The 15505-nt window shown below is 35.4% G+C and overlaps 1 long non-coding RNA gene across 4 annotated transcripts in view; it reads left to right on the forward strand.

Moving 5' to 3' along the window:
• The first annotated feature begins 455 nt into the window (after positions 1-455).
• The window catches only part of LOC107326037 (uncharacterized), a 107764-nt gene continuing 92714 nt past the window's right edge, over positions 456-15505 (forward strand). For 3 of the 4 annotated variants that reach the window (XR_015796433.1, XR_015796434.1, XR_015796436.1), the window contains exons 1-2: positions 456-684; positions 7613-7718. This is a non-coding gene — a long non-coding RNA (uncharacterized LOC107326037). The remainder of the gene's footprint in view (positions 685-7612; positions 7719-15505) is intronic. The other variant, XR_015796435.1, reaches the window with a different exon arrangement.

The raw sequence follows: 15505 nt of genomic DNA on the forward strand, positions 1-15505 counted from the left end.
TGTCCGCACACAGCCAAATACGATTTCTTGGTTTGTTGCGAAGAAAAAACCACCTAGCCATGTACCAAACGTTGCACTGACCCCCTAGAGAGCTGCAGGAGGTTATCGAGGGTTAAAAAATAAATTCAGGCTCAGTGGTTGCTGAGATCTGCCAGAGCCTGGGCGGCTGGATGCAGCTCAGTCCGGGGAACAATAGGTACCTGTATTCTGCATGGACCGCTGGGCAGGGACCAAGCAATCTGGGAAAAGCTTTGCCTCCGCTGAGGCTTCTCCGGAGAATGCATAATGAGAGCCCCACTTTCCCGTGGAGGGGAGGCGAAGAAGGCGAGGAGGAATCCCAGCTCTTGCCATGAGGAGGGGCCGACTGAGCTTTAATCATTTCTATCCAGCCTTGACTCGGCCTGAGCGTGAGGTTCTCGGTCTAGAAGTCCGCGGGCTGCCTTTCCGGTTACTACTTCAGCCAGACACACACGCCGCAGAAGCACATGCCGCTTCTCTCCAGTCCTCTGGCAGACGGGCGCGCGCGCGCTCACGCCTCCCCCCCCCGCCCCCGCTGGTCTGAGCAGGCAGCTTAAGTGTCACCGCTATAACCGAGCCCAGTGCAGCACCCGTCGCCATGGTGTGAAGAGGGGGGCCCAGGAGATGACATCAACGGAGGAGATTCGTTCGGCTTTCAAGTTGGGGGTAAGGAAGAGTATTTATTTCCTCAAGACTTTTCAGGGGCTTGAAGAGCAGGCTTTTCTCCTATTCTTACCTTATTTTCAGCCCAGATCGTAGGCATGATACATTGCCTATGCAGAAACAGACTTCCCCCCGCTTTTTCTGAGATGAGAACTCTTCGAATTCGAATGGCCTTTAACATTCACAGCCAGAGTGGACTGTTTTCTTTTTTCTCTTCTTTTTTGCCGAAGGGAGGGTACGGACGTTAGAGTAGAGGGCTCCTGGTTCATTAGAGTTCCAGGTGAAAAATGCCCCTCCGCCCCGGCTAGTCCTATACACTATTAAAACTGTATGCTATCCACCTCAGTGTTTACTTTTTTACACCCTTCCCTGTGCTGAGGTCAAAGACTTTTAAAAAATTAATGAACTTCCCTGCGGAGTTCAAATAGCATAGTCTACACGAACGGCTGCAGCAGAAGACGTCATGATCTCAGGGATATTTTTCACGCAGGTGTAAAGTTTAAACTTTAATACGTTGTTTTCTGAATACTGTATGTTAATTAAAAGCATGTGCAGTCTGCATTAGAAAAGTGTCAACTATTTAAAATATTAACATAGGGAGGTGTTAACAAAACACATTGTAGAGTATAACAGTACTAGGCAGTTTTTTTAAAAAAAATGCATAAATAAATAATAATAATGAATTTCTCCTCACCTCATAGATGTGCACTGGATTATTGTAAGCAATTTCCTAAATATGTAATTCGGAGAAATCCATAACGATTGAGGAAAAAGCAGTTTCTTGTGTGAACCACAAATTTTAAGTTGTAGCTTAAAAAGATGGCTAAGAATGCCAGCAAAATAAATTGAAGTATACAAGTGAAATACAAAACAGCTTAAGAAGTCTAATATCTGCCCTTTGTTATTTATGATAATGAAATATAAGCCATAAATATTATTTCTTAGTAAAAAAAGCTACAGCAAATGATCCATTCAAAAGTCTTAATGGATTCAGTACAAAGACTATCTGTGGTATAGCACTGTTTATTATCAGCAGTTGTATTGCTTATAAAAAAGAGCAAGGGAGTCAGTTTGAAACCTGTGTATATGTGGTCTGTGAGAGACATGCATTATATTCAATCACCCATTTCTAAGTTTCATTTTGATGTGTTTTATATTATTCTGTAATTATGCATCATCAGGGAAAACAATGTTGAGATTTGGTTTACTTTGAAACGTGTTCATTTTAGCTGGAATGCATGTTATTTATTCAATGTGATGCAAAGGCAAGAAAAGACTTTTTCCTTTCAGACCCATTGTGGTGGGTGCAGAATGACCTAATCTCTTTAATTTTGACTTTCACACCCCAGAAGATTAAAGAGAGATTTCAGCTCTTTTAGTGATTGCTTAAGTCTTCCCAAATGTCTAAAGACTGTTCTTGGTTGCTATGGCCAGTCTGACCTCTCTCTTTGCCATTTTAGGGACTAAGGCAATCCTTTTTTACATTAATACCATCTACTTTGATTTATGTCTAAAATTGTGACTAAATGTCTTTGTTTCCAAGTGATAAATGGTGGCATGTATTAATCATTTATTAGAGGTAAACACTGCTGTCCTACTCAAAATATGTTTTGTTCTGAGTTAATGGTATGGAACAAGCCACTCTCAGCAAACAACTATCTATTATTTTAAAAAGCCACTGAAAACTTGGCTCCAACAGGAGGAAATTGGCATTCAGTTTCTCTTTCATCAGTGTTTCATTTCTGATATCTGATGATGAGACAGCATGTACTGAAATGAATGGCTAGCATTCCATTCTCCAGCCTGATATATAATGGGTCAATTCTGTATATGTATTCCATAACAGCCCCCCCCCCAATAGTGTTTGTCTGCTATTCTATTATCACTGACTGTACAAAAAATATGTAAATAGAAGTATTTTCTCTTCTGAAAAAAGCTCACTGTTTTATGCAAGTTCATTGAGTACAGTACTATCAGATTTTGTTGTTACTAAAAATGTTCAGCCTGGATGATATTTAATGGCCCTTGCATTTTCTTGTATTAGAGAATCTCTTTCAGAATGATTTAGGTTTTTAGGTATTTATTTTTTTCCCCCAGTACAAAGTGCTTATTGAGGGAAGGCAGCAGGGCTTTTTTCCCCCCCTCTGTTAGATGAAAATTACTGGTTTGACTTGTTGTTTGGGTTTTGTATGCCAGGCTAATTAATAATGATCTCAGGCTAGCAAAGAAAATGACTTGGGAGTTTTAGCATGGCTGAAAAGCACATTAATACTTAACATTTTTTTCCTTAAATTGACTAGCTAAAATTGCAACTGTAGATGAAGTGTGCTGCCTAATGCAGTATCAGTAAAATTTTGATCTAATTAGTGATTACACAAAGTAATATTTTAAAGGAATTTTTAAAATATGCAGGAAGAAGTGCACGACTAGTCCCATTGATTTCAGTGTGTCCATTCTGTCTAGATCCAAGGCGTTAGCTAATGGTTTTCAAAATTAATTGCTGCTCCCCAATTAGGCATCAATTGGGAGACCAAAATAAGCAGTCTTTTAATATTGTAATAAGTGTTGTCCCATTAAATAAAGTTTTATGATTTAAGGAAAATTTCATTTAAACCACTTATAATGTTGGCATGATACTTAATTCTGTTGTATATTGTGTAATAATGAAAATATAATTGAAGATGTTTGAGATAGATTGTAAAAACGATGCTTCCTCTTCAAGAAAGTCAGTGGATGAAGTCTTCAAGAAGTTCAGTACAGAAATTAAGAGACAAAATTAGATAATAAATGGCACGTATTAGTTTTCAGATTAACAGGCTTTGGAAGTTGGGTCTTTTGGAACATTATTCAGTATTGGATGAATTGTAGTATGTAAAAGGGTTGTTAAGGATTATGTAGGTAGAATTATGATATACAAAGCTTGAAGTCAAGCAATTTACCCTAGCCAAAAACAAACAAAAGAATCCTTCCAGCCAAAGAACAGCTCAAGAGAATATAAATTGCAGTTTATACCGAAGTGTGATTAAAACTAAACTACAAACTTACTGAAAAAGAGCACATGTTCTGTCATGGATTAATGACATTTATTTGGCAAATGGTTACTTTCAAATATATTTACAGAGAAATAGTTATAAATTAAGAGTTTAGTGGCATTTTTGGTTGAAAGGTTGTCAACATGAAGAAATGCGGGATATCCAAGAAATCCTAAATCACAGTAATTTCTCAAAATGCAAAGTAATACATATTTGATTTGCCCTTCTGAAACCAATGCATGAACTGAAATAAGATTACAAATGTGTGAATGTGTGAACTTTCAAATGAAGATATATGCATAAAATGTATGCATTAAGGACAGGCATGCATAAAAAAGCACATATTCATATAACACACACACCCTGCATTAGGGGAAATTGCTTACAAAATTGCATTGGCAAATATACATATATTAGAAGAAATGTGCATAAGATTGTATATAGATTTTCATAACTTTTTTAAAAAATCAGAAAGGGATGTTGAAGAAAGAGAAATAAAAAGGTTGAAAAAAAGATAAACTAAGCAAACTCAAAGTAGATCTTGTGTTCCTACTTGCATAAATCAGTGGCTAGATAATAGGTAGTTGTTTCCTGTTTCAGTTAAATATTTCATAATTAACTGAAGCACATAATGCTGTTTTTCTATATTTATTGTCACTCTTCTTGATGATGTATGTAATTTCCATCTTTTGTATGTATACTTAAAAATATTAAGTGACAGAATTACATGGTCTCTGTTAACTGCTGCCAAATAAAGCAGTATTGATTAACCAACAGGAGATGGTGTTTAAGCATTTCAGGTGTCACCTTTCTATAGAGCTCCATCAGTTGCACTACAGATGTATTTACCACTAATAAGAGTTTATTCTTATGCTTTGACTTCCTGTAATTTGTGAACCAAGTCTTATATTTTCCATTATCTTTGCATCTTTGTAGGCTTGTACTGCCTTCTGCTTCTGAAATATAATATTGTTGAGGCATATGTGTATTTGTGAAACATGTGGAGAGTCAATTGAGTAGGAGTGTGTTAAAGCTCCTTCATTAAATGAAAGCCGTATTAAACATTATATCTTGTTAATTTGTTTAATACAACATTGCCAGCATCCCACGTCTGTGCTTTAGAAATGTTATAAATACTACATGTATCTCAAATCTCCAAAGTCAGATTTATATGTAAACATGTTTGTAACTGAATGATGTTCAAAATGCTACCTCCCTCATTCTCTCTCTCTCTCTGACACACACACACACACACACACACACACACAGAGCGAGAAGAAAATACAACAGAAATGTTGTATTTATTCACTTTCCTAACAGAAGTGTTTTTGTTCACACTTCCAATCAGACATTCATTTTAAGCAGGGCAATCCTTTTTCCCATTGTTTTGATTGTTCTGGTTTTTTTTTTCTCCTTTTCTTTTCCAGCTATTCCCTTAGGTTTGTTTTCAAAGCGTTTTTTCAGATTTCAGGGTTCTCCCAAGCATGTTGATACTAACCTCTTTTTTCTCAATGGATCCATTCTGGCTCCTTTTGTATTGGCACAATGCCTGATTTTATTGATGAGTTCAATTTCTGATTTTTTTGGACTTTCCAGTTCTATATTTCTTTGATTTTTTTCTGCTCATATGGTCTGACTTTGTATACTGATTCTGTAAAGAACAGTTATTTGCAGTTAGCTGCCAAGTTAAAACATAATGACAATGCCCATTATCAAATATTTAAATATTCTGGCCTGAGAAGCCAGGGAAATATGACTTTTCTCCCTGTTCCTCTTAGTAGGTTTAACTTCACCTTTCCCCATGCCTGCTGGAATGAGGAAGGCTCCAGACAGAGAAAAGGTACACACTGGAAAACAGGCAAGAGAAACAGAACAGCTTTCTCTCATCATTTTTATAGAAAAGTAATTATCTTGCTACACCACCACCACATTACAAATCTTGGTGGTTTTGATTTATCATCCATTAATGCAAATGAGCACTGGGTTATATCTAATGCAGTGCTACTGCAGGTTATTTAGGTAAAGAGAATTATTGCTTCACAACTACCAAGACTGATTTCCTCCAAATTCTTTTTCTGTTGATTCCTTCCCCCTCCCTCCCTCCCCCCCCAAAGTCTAGGCCTTAACTGGGTGTCCTGTTTTGTGCTATATGTTGGGAAAATCCTCTTCAATTTATCTATTCCTGTGTATTGTTTTCTGTTTGAAATTCTTACTTTCCTCTTCCTTGCCACAAACATCCTCAGCCTATGATTTCCCTTTGCATACTTTATTTCTAAATTGCATTGTACAGAAAGATTGGCAGTGATGAGTGAACACATAGAATGTAGTGGTCTTCTTGTATTGCCCTTTGGCATATTGTTATTAATGTTCCAATTTAGAGTATTCCTCTGACTACTAGATGCCCAATGAGTTTCATTAAAACAAGATCTAGAAGGGGAATCCTGGGAAATATTATCAACTCTTCATGAAGATCAAAGCACTGAAGTTCTGCACAAATCCTTTGAAGCATATTAAATTGAAATACTGAATATTGTTACCTGACTGTATATGATTTCTCCTTATTTGAAAGAATGATTTGAACTTAAGTTCTCCTTTTTGAAGTCTTTATGAATTTATAATTCTCTTCAGTATCCAAAATTAATTATTTCTTCCAAGTCAAATATTGGTAATAATATTCCCTCTTGATACACAATGCATATTTTTTCTCCCTTTTTATGTTCATTATCCACTGTCAGTAGCTATGATTTTGAATTACCATATTATATTATCTTTTTATATATTACCATACAGTACCTTTTTATACAATGTACATTTAAGGTTTTAGTAAAATGATTTATTTTTATATGACACCTTTCTTCTAGTAGATTGTGTGATTTTTCCTACCTCATTTTATCTATCACAGCCTTGTGAGGAAGGATAATTTAAGAAGTAGTGACTGATTCAGTGTAACATAGTGAACTTCATAGTTGAGGATAAATTCATTTGGCTGTAAAATATTATGTAAAAAAGATGGATTTGAAAATACTTGTATGACTCAGATACTGAATTTGCATAAATTTGGTTAAGGGTTTTTTTTTTTTTAAAGATCTTCATTATTTTTGTTGTTTTTGTTGCCTAGTCTAGTATGAACTTAAGCCATTTGTTAATTTATGGTTGAGTCAAGTGTATAAATCCAGAAAATGATAATAACCAAGATTACGTATGTTGTGTAAACACAGCCATGCAGTCAGGAAGTCATAACCTTTTGTTAGCAAGCTGATGTTTAGGCAATGAACATAACTGAAGAGGCAACCAAGCAATACATGTGTTGTTTCCACCCTTTCACCCTTGTCTACCTGGTATTGATAAGGAAGATACGGCTTTCTTCCTACATACTGGGAGAGTAAGGTTAGAGCCCGGGGATTGTTGAGAGATGAATAAGTGTAGTTATGAACTAGGCACCTGGTTTTTCTTGATTTTTTTTTTTGAGGGGGGTACTGCTTTTATTGCTTGTGGTTTTATTACAGTATTGTTGTTAGCCTGTCAGAGTTGTGTGCCACAAGGTGGGCGGTTGTATAAATCTTTTAAATAAAATAAAATAAAGATATGAAGAGGAATTATAGCTATTCTAGCTGAATATACTTACAGTTGAATATTATGATCTACATAGCAAGAAACTGTTCTGTAATCAGGTCCTTGGTTACACAGAACACTCTAAGTATGTTCAGCTGAACATAGTTCCAGTTTGTCTTTAGAAGATACCTATTAATATGAGAAAGTCGTGAACAGAACAGCAAAGTCCCTTTCAGATTGTTGAACTTTTGAAAGGGCCTTGATCCTATAAACTATCCCATACTATGGAAACCTATACTTATTTTAAAGTTAATCAGTTCAGAATCTTTTTTTTTTTTTTTTTGCAGTTGGAAAGGTGTAACAGGACTTCTTCCAACCCAGTGTAAAGTAGAAATTTTATATGAATGAGAGCCTTGTATTGAGATGAGAAAATGAACAAGATTGAATATTCTGGTATGTTTTCTTTATTATCTTCTTCAGACTTATGAAAGTTGTATGTGAGTTTTTGTTTAATTCTGTCAGTGTTAATCTAGTTTAGAAATTAACAAGAATGATTAAAATACACTTCTAAGTTTTATAGGCTTGGTTAATTCTAGCATGACTCCCACATCCCCTTCAGCTTGTTTGGCTAGAAACTCTAATTCTAATAAAACACAAATTTTTATATGCAACTGGCTACTGATCTATTCTAATAATATATTTGGGTCACATCAAATGTAAACTTCTCCTCAGGGTTACTGCTTGTGTGGCATGAAGATTCCCAGTAAGATGTCAGGCTCTTGCTTGCCAGTAGTTTTGGGGGCATCCCCATAGTAACTGTAGTGGCTGTGCCAGGAAGAGAAGGGAAGAACACACAGCTGTTCCATTCTGTAACCAAGATTTTCCCATCATACACTCAAAGGGGCCTCAAAATAAAAATTACAAGGGACTGTTGAAGATGCAGGACATACTCAGCATGGAAAAAAGTCTGTAGTGAGATAGATAGAGAGATAGAGAGAGAGATAGAGAGATATAGATGATAGATAGATATTTACTCTGAAGTGTTGTCATGGAGAAGTTCAGAGTTGTTCCAGAAGATAAGTAACAGTGGGTTTATATTATAAGGAAAGAGATTTTGATTGGACATAAGGAACGAATTCCTAACAGTAATAGTTATTTAACAATGAAACAAATTGCTTTGGGAAGTTATGGATTCTCATTCATTTGAGGTATTTAAATAGAGTATGAATGGCCAACTGTTAAGGATGTTACAATAGTGGATTTCTGCACTGGAGAGGGATTGGAATAGATGATCTCAAAGATACCCTCCAAACCTTATATTATTTGATTCTTCAGAGGCAAACTTGACATAATAGCATTCATATAACTAGTACTTGTATGAATGTTGAAAATTCAATTACAGGCATTTTTACAGCTGATTAGGATTGAGATCTTTGTGTGGAAGGATGATGATGATGATGTTTGGTGGTGATAGTATTTGCCCCAAACACCTGTTACATATTAGCTATGGGAAAAAGGCTCCCATTATGCAAAAGATCACATTCCTTAAAATGTACTGGGAGATGAAACGCTAAGTGATGACAGAAGAGAAAAGGTTTCAGTACCTTATGGCAAAGTATGAAAAGTTACAGGGGATAACTCAAGTCATTGTTGCTTGCTCTATTCCGTTACTACCATTAATATTCTGCTAGTAGCATAAAGTATTAGTAAGAAACCAAATTACAATAGCTTCTTCCATCCTCTTTCTCCTATGACACCATCTTAAAGTGTTGTTCTGTTCTTAACTCTATGCATTCTTAATGTATTGTTTCCTAGAGGAGGTGTGAAGCTGACTCTCAAATTTGGTAACTCTAAGATAGTGTCTTAGAAAATAACAAAGGCCATTAGTCGGCCTTAAGGACAACCTTAAAAGGGTAGCTGTGAGAAATGGAGAATATTTGCTACACTGCAAACATAGCCCATCTTTGTATAAGTTGGTCATGCTGAATTCTGGAAAAACAGAGAAAGATTTTTCATTCAAATGAATTAAAAATTATGTTTCCACATGAAAATCAAAGTGAGGATTGAGGCATAAATTCAAATTACATTCCTTATCATTCTGGATCTCCTTTAGGGTTACAGGCACTGTTTTGCAGTGGTTCCACTTTTTTCTAAGTGGGGGATTTAGTCGGTGGGAGAGAGTGGGTTGCTACAGATGTTGGCTCTCCTTAGGTCTTTAATATCTACACGAAACTATTGGGAGAAGTCATCCATTAATTCAGGGTGAGGTATCAACAATATGCTGATGATATAATTCCACACCTGGCTAAACCTGACATGCATTGGAGAACTTGACCTTGTGTTTAAATATTTGAGGGGGCTGGATGGAATGAAATAAGTTGAAATTGAACTCTTGCAAAGTTGGGATGCTATCCAAAAACTGTATAGCTCTTATTCTACTCTGGATGGAGTTGTTGCATTTAGATTTTGGATAGGTTTCTGAGTGCAGTTCCAAGAATTGTTTTTAACTTATAACACCATGGCTCCCAAACTGTGTGTCATGGTGTTCTGGTGCCCCACAAGAAAACTCACAGGACTGCCACAGGATATTTTACTATTTAATAAACAGAGCTGTTAGAGTTTGCTGTGTTGCCCCAGGATGCCCTGGCATTCCATTTGGGAACCACTAGGGTGCCATGAGAAAATTACTGCTAAGGGAAACTGGGAAAGTTTGGGAATCTCTGTTATAAAGCCCGACATGGCTTGTCTCTTAGGTACTTCCAGGAATGTCTGCTTCAAGTAGAACTGGTCCACCCCCTTAGCTTACCTTGGCAAGGTCCCCTTGCGTTCAGGTGGTTAGTGGGATAGAGAAAGGCAGTGCTTCTTCTTTGCTGTCCCTTTCATTTGGAATAGTTGCTCACAGAGGCTTAGTTGGTGCCAACTCTGAGGGCTTTCAGTAAGGTATAAAAACAGTATAAGTTCACAGAATGTAGGGTATTTGTCATCATTAGGTTTAGGTTGGCTGCCAGTACTTGTTGTTAATGTGGTATTGTTTTTATCAAGGGAGTATGTTTTACAACTTCATTATTTTAAGTTTAATTTGTAAACAGTTGGGAGTTATACTGGAATAAGATAGTATTTATTGGTGGTAAATAAGTGTATCCAGCTGTTTTATGTCATCGTATGCTTTGACTGCACTAAATATTGGATATTATTGTTATTGTTGCATATTTTAGGTGAACCTTTTCTTTATTTTCTAAATTTTCTATTCCTTATTAAAATTATTTTTAAGATCCTAAAAAAGGTGCATTATATTGTCATATATTTAATTTAGTTTCTAAGACATTTTAATTAGTTTTTAAAATAGAAATCTGTGTTCATTTTTATTTTTGTAAGAACACTACTAATATCAGATCTTTCTTTTTCATCTTTTGAAAGAAGTTTACATTATTTCATTTTTCATTAAGAATTAGTCAGTAGTTTCTACAAAATAATCTTATATTTCATAGCAAATAATTTTCCTTCTAACAAATAATCTGACTGTTAAGAAAGTTCTTTTTCAAGAGATAGGAGCTTCAAGGACTTTTTTTTAAGGTTATGATAAGTGAGGATAGTAAATTAAAATCTCCAGTGTAGACAAACATGCTATAAGCAGGAGAGCTGTATTTAATCATGGCAATGTTAGGAATGGAAAATTCTCATACAGTTAATTTCTTTCTTCCCAGCCCAATAAATCCTTGGTTAATTGCATTTCTTCCTGACTGTTCTCATCCATAGTCCTTCTGTTATTCAGTTCAGTATGTTTCAATCTCTGGGGTTGTTCAAAAGTTGGGAATGGTGATATCAAGAGAAGTAGAGAACACAAATCGCAGTATCAGATTATTTTTGTTATTTCTATAATGATAATAATATTAACATAGTTCATATTCTAAATAGTATGAAGGCAGTGTGAGTCACTTGTTTTTTTTGCCATATCGTCAAAAGAAATGCTTCAATTTCCAATTTATTTCTCCTGTTATTCATTCATTCTTTCATACGTTCACTAATTCTTTTATTAATTTTATTTATAGTATTTATAGACCACCCTAACTATGAGACTCTGGTGGTGTATTATAAGGTAGAAGAGAGAAAACAGCAAATTAAAAGAAAGCAGTGCATGCATGACCACAATCTATCAATTAAGGCCTACAATCTATCAATTAAAAATGCAGTAAAATAATTTCTAAAAAGATTTATTTATTTATTTTACACATTTTTATCTTGCTGCAATCAAAAGATTTTTGGCAGCTTGGATAGAATATAAAAGCCAACTAAAACATCCATGATACAAGCTACCCTTAAAACCATAAAAACAGCACTAACCAAACATAAGAATACAAACAATAAAAATAAAAGTTAAAGGTGACATGATAGAATCAAGGGAAAGTTTTCTGAAACAACTCAGTTTTTAATAACCTCTGGAACATCAGCAAAGAGGGAGCTGGCTTGATTTCTACCAGGAGGCTGTTCCACAATGTCAGTGCTGCTACTGAAAAGCAGCACCTTCTCCTTCAAAGTCCGAAACTTCCCAAAACTATGGGATCAACAACAGCTTCTTCCTCCTTGATCTAATTGGTCAGGCTGGTACCAGTCTGCAAAATCAGTCTCAATGATCTTTACTCAGCTGATCCCTATGGGGAGCACACCATGACATTATTAACAAATGAGCACTTGTCCTGGCAGCAAGTGAATGAGAATGACTTGGTATTTCTATGCAATTTCTGGTAGTCATATGAGAATTTACATATGAACTGAATATGGGCCACCAAATGAGATGAGATGAGAAGTAAGGACACAAACAGAGGTAAAAGTTTGATTTAAAAAAAATCCACTTCCCACAGCATTACCTTGGGAAAGCAGCTGTTTTGATAATCCAGCATAAGCTTCGTAGAGTCCCTGGTTAGAGAGACTTTGGAAGAGGAATGAATGACAAACCTCAAGACTGTCCTGAATGCTGGGTGCTGTAGTTTCTATAGCAACAGAAGCTGATGTCAGAAAGGATAGCTTAGAAACTCACATACTTAACTACTGGATGCTAATTTGAAAAGATTGTCTTAAAAATATTTTGGTCTTATTTTTTCCTTGTTCAGTCTCCTTTCATAAAAAGGCATCAGAAAAGCAGTGGGTTGCATGTGCCAGCAACAAGAGATAGGAATACTCACTTCAAACATGCTGCGGTGCTGTTACACATTGCTCATAAGTGCTTCCGTTTTCTAAAAGCAGTTATCAGCTTGTATACTTTTATCAGTAAAAGAAGGAATGCTAGAGAATTTTCACCTCTTCAAATGTAAGATATCACGTTAGCAGCAGCAATGCAAAGTGAGCTGCATCTGTTAAACAGGCTTCACAAGTTCTGGCAGACCAGCCACCATCAAGTTGTGTTTAAGCTCTGGTGTTGCATTAATGTCTGCTATTAAATTTAGGATTGCGTTATCTTAACGTTTCATTCTTTTAGTTGCTTATAGCTTTATGATTTTAGAGTTTTGAAAGCATCAAGCTACATTTTTTGACCTTATAACAGACCTGCACAACTTGGCAGTAGGTAAGGACCGAAATTAAATAGGCTAAATTTCTTCGGGCCGCAGATAGGTTTTTAGCGCCTCGCTTTCCAAGTAAAGTTATAATAATGGGATAATAATGTTTTTTATTTGCAAAATAGTTTAATCATTAATTGTATTATAATTATTATAGTATAATTAATGATTAAACTATTTTGCAAATAAAATAAACCATGTTATAAAAAAGGGAAATTTCAATTATTACACTTATTACTTAAGAAAAAAAAATACTACTTTGGTAAGTTTGAATATATTTTTAAGGTTTTCTTTCCATTTACATTTCATTAATGGGACGTATTACACTTCTTGTCAGCAATCAGTTTATCGTACTCCGGAATCATGTTTGAACTCAGTATTTTCAAAATATCTTCCAAATGTTCATTGGTTAGAGTTTCACTGCTTCGGTGAGTAATTTTGCCGCCCTCGTCATCGTCATAATGTGTCAGCGCTCACAGGCTGATTGGTTATTTCCCGGAAATCACCCCTGCGACAGTTCATTGCGGAAACTTTATTTAAAAAAAACACCATATACTGCATTTTCGGACCTCGTGCTCACGAGTGATGTGGCCTGCGTGAAATCCTTTGGCAGGCCACAAGCGGCCTGTGGGCCATATGTTGTGCAGGCCTGCTTTATGATGTGATGTAGAAAGTCTCTCCAGTATTAAGGGCCTGAGAAGGTTTGGAATATGTAGATCAAGTTCAGCATTTTGAATTAAATCCATAAAGCTACTCACCAAAAATGTGTCTGCGTATCCAAATGAAAAGTAGATATAGGAGCTCCCCCTCCCCCTCCCAAAATGTGGTATGAGTAGTTCTGAGCTATCCATATATTATTTGTCCAGGACAAGTACTCAAGTCACTGCATATTTCAAAAAAGAAATAAGAGAAAAACCACAAAAAACTCATTTTCCTATATTCCTTAATGTAAGATTCATGTATTTCCTGTAAGATATAAACTTCCTGTCCCTGCCACAAGAATGTGTGTTTGATACTTTAATAGAAAAGTGGTACAAAAAAGTTTTATAAATAAAACAATTGGAAATGTAAGATTGGTGAGACAAATAGAAATCATCCACATTTCTTTTTCTTTATTTTTTTTGGAATGCACATACCAGTTGTTCACATTATAGGGATTCAGCTTCAATTGTCTTATCATTACTGTAAACTAGAACAAAATGCTCCTGATTGCTTGGTCATTGTTGTAACATACTGACAGCTGGTCAATCATATTCAGCTGCTTGAAGTTTTGGTTTCACTTAGAGCCCCTCTTAACTTGTCGCTAAATATTGGTGGTGTGTGAGTTCCTGTCAAGCTAGGTTTTTTTATAATTAAAGTTAGAAAAGTGCTATGATATAGAGGATAATAATAAATTTTAGTGTATCTGTACGTGTATAAACTTTAATGTTAAAATTCAGAAATCTTTTGGAGCTGATGTGATTACTACTTAAATAGAACCGTTTTCACCTTGTGAAGCATCCTGCTTAATGACAAGATGTGTCAATCAATCAATCAGTTTTATTGATTAGTCTTGCAACCATATCAACCAACAAGATGTGTCATGTTTGCTGTTTAACAAAAAATATATGTAGCTGGTACCAAACAATGTGTGCTCAGTTTTAAGAAAATAATATATTGATCAATAGTCCTCCCTTCTTTTTGGATATCTTGCAAGCATCTGGTTGGCCGCTGCCAAAGGCAAAATATTTATTCATGTATCATGAAATATGAATTTATACCTTTTCTTCTTTTCTGTGATCTGTCATTTCCTACAGTGAATATTATTTTATCTAATTCCTGATGTATCTATTTAGTGTTGCGAATAGGTTCATCAGATTGCAAGGAATGTGGTAGATAGTTGATACCTTCCATTTTTTGAAGGCCTTTGAATATGGTCTTTTAGTTGCTTATAGTTTTATGATTTTAGAGTTTTGAAAGCATCAAGCCAGACTTTTTGGGATAATTGAGAGCAACCAAGAGGTGAGACATTCATCACTTCTCTTCTTTGATCTCAGATTTTGAAACATCTAATTTTTTCCTCAATATTATTTCCTTCAATCATATATATTCCTATGTAGCTAATTGATATGTTCACATTTCCATGGGCTTGTTGTAGTTCTTAGGATTTTTCATCAACTTTTGTAACCAAAATAAATTCAAATCCATTTCTCCATTTACATATTCTCATAATATCAAAGTTGTCATATTTCAGGAGTGTGGCAATGAAAAAGAGTCTTGTCTCTTTGGTGGCTGGATTCACAAGCCCTTCATATGTATATAATATGGGCATATACTTAGGAATAATTTTGTTTTATACAGTACATGAAAGCATTCTGTTTTTATTTTATGGATTTCAGCTTTTTTGTACATATAAACATATTTAAATAGAAAGAATGAGTGCGTAAACCAAATGAATATCTTAAATTTATTTCTGAAGTGAGTTCATGACCAAATATGGGGCCCAGTCAGAAACAATATGAAAGATGGAAGTACTATCAAAAAACTTAGAAGAGATTATTAGGCCATTGATTAGAACAGAATTCTAAATTAAATTATCAGTGACAAATAGCTGTCACCAGCCATTGCTTGAATACATTCAGTGAGGGGGGAGCCTACTACTCAGGGTAATTGGTTCCATTGCCAAACTGTTTTATTGTTAGGAATAAT

Source organism: Python bivittatus, unplaced genomic scaffold, assembly GCF_059951505.1.
Source record: "Python bivittatus isolate LINGU-HERP-01145 unplaced genomic scaffold, Pbiv_v1 ctg000330_np1212, whole genome shotgun sequence".
Lineage (NCBI taxonomy): Eukaryota > Metazoa > Chordata > Lepidosauria > Squamata > Pythonidae > Python > Python bivittatus.